The sequence below is a fragment of the Phragmites australis genome, chromosome 10, assembly GCF_958298935.1.
Source record: "Phragmites australis chromosome 10, lpPhrAust1.1, whole genome shotgun sequence".
Lineage (NCBI taxonomy): Eukaryota > Viridiplantae > Streptophyta > Magnoliopsida > Poales > Poaceae > Phragmites > Phragmites australis.
In genome coordinates, this window is record NC_084930.1 from 20,621,687 (window position 1) to 20,623,800 (window position 2,114).

Genomic DNA, 2,114 nt, shown 5'->3' on the forward strand with positions numbered 1-2,114 from the left:
ACGAAGGTGGTCAGCAATGCACCATGTACGAATAGATCTTCAACTCCACAAAGCATAAAGGGTCGTGTCTTCAAGACTTATTGTTTGAGGTCTGAGGGGAGCGTTGCTTTTACCTAAAGCAAAGCAGCATCTCGGTCCTCCTTAGCGGGCCTTCGCCCTCATTTTCAAGTCAATTGGTGCGCTACCTTTACCTAAAGACCAGTGCCACTTTGACTTCCTGTCCTGTAGGACTATAGGTGCTTCACATCCTTTTTGAGATGAAAAAGAGATTATAACCAATTAGGTGTGCACATGAAGAATAAATAATTAAATGCATTGATGTAATCTGAAGACATGGTTTGTCTTTGGTGCGGGGGTAGGCACTCTTAGCCCCTCTCTTTTGTGCATGTGTTAAATAGATGCTGGAAAAGTACAATCAAAGAGTACATTCTTTAGCAAATGATAAATGTAGCATCGAAGGATAAAACCTTTGGAATATGAGAGATTAGTCCCATCCTACGAAGATTAAAAATTCCTGTATAAGGACAATAAGAGCTTTCTCATGCAAAGGTTCAAACTAGTGTATGAGGAATAAATATTTCCTCAAGCAAAAGGGTAAGAACCTGCACTTCATCTTACACCTTTTTACTACTGCGAAGGTGCGTTGCTTCTTATTGAGGTCAACCGTCACTTTGTCTTACAATTTTTATGTAGGCGATGCCTCGGTTTTGAGGTCCATCAACACTTCGGCTTTTCATTGCCACAAAGGCACGTTGCCTCTTATTGCGGTCAACCGTCACTTCGTCATATATTTTTGCGAAGGTGACACCTTGATTTTGAGGTCGATCAACACTTCATCTTTTTATTGCCGTGAAGGCGCATTGCCTCTTATTGAGGTCAACCGTCACTTCATTTACATTTCTGCGAAGGCAACGCCTCGGTATGGAGGTCGATCAACGCTTTGTCTTTTCCTTGCCGCGAAGGCGCATTGCCTCCTTTTGAGGTCAACCGTCATTTTGTCTTACAATTTTTCAATGCTGCGAAGGCGCGTTGCCTCTTATTGAGGTCAACCATCACTGCGTCTTACATTTTTGCGAAGGTGAGTGTTATCCCTCGTCTTGTGCACTGTGCAATCAGTGTTTCAAAATAACAATATAGATAGAATTGAATGATTATCAGTAAATGATTGTCAGTTTCATCCTGGGAAGGATATAGATTCCTGCAAGTGATTCGTGTTATACTTTACAAGCGAAGGTTAAAACCTGCATATGAGGAATAACTATTCCATCAATCAAAGGGTAAGAATGCTTCAATACATTTATACCATGCAAATGCACAGAAGATAAATACTCCAATGTTCATGCACAAAGGCACGTGCTTCGGTCCAAATGTAATGAGAGCATGCAAAAACTAAAAGCTTCAACACATGAGCGAAGGGTAAATACCTCGATGCATATGTAATACATCACATGAAGAACCCTTGCTTTGCACGCGCATAGGGTAAGAATAGCTGACTTGATGCACAAGAGTTATGCAAGCATAAACAAAATGAGTGCTTTGACAATTGTGCAAAGTATAAATGCTTTGATACATATGCAAGCCTTAAAAAAGTAAACATATGCGGCGAATAAATATGTTGATGCACCTATGGAATACAAAATGTGCGAAGCATATGCATTCCTGAGTGATAATACTATGCAGATATATGAAAAGTATGCGCTTCATCACAAGTGTGTAATGAAGATATACATTCATGCAAAGTGTATATATACACAAAGTATGCATTCATGCAAATGCACCTAAGATAAATACTTCGGCACGCGTGCAAAATGAGCACTTGTAATGTGGGTATGTGAAGAGTAAACACTTTAGCATGTAAAAATGAGCTATGTCATGCGAAGGGTAAGGACCTGCATGGGAGGAAGAAACAGCCCCTCAAACGTAGCATAAAAACCTGCATATACTTGCGAATGGTAAAAATGAGTACTTTGACTCGTTTATGCTATGTAAACATAGGAGGTGAGTACTTCGGCATTCATGAAAATGTAACGCAAGGGCACGAAAGATAAATACTTTGACATACGACCGAAGGGTAAATATTTTGATGCATATGTAATGCAAATGCATGAAGAATA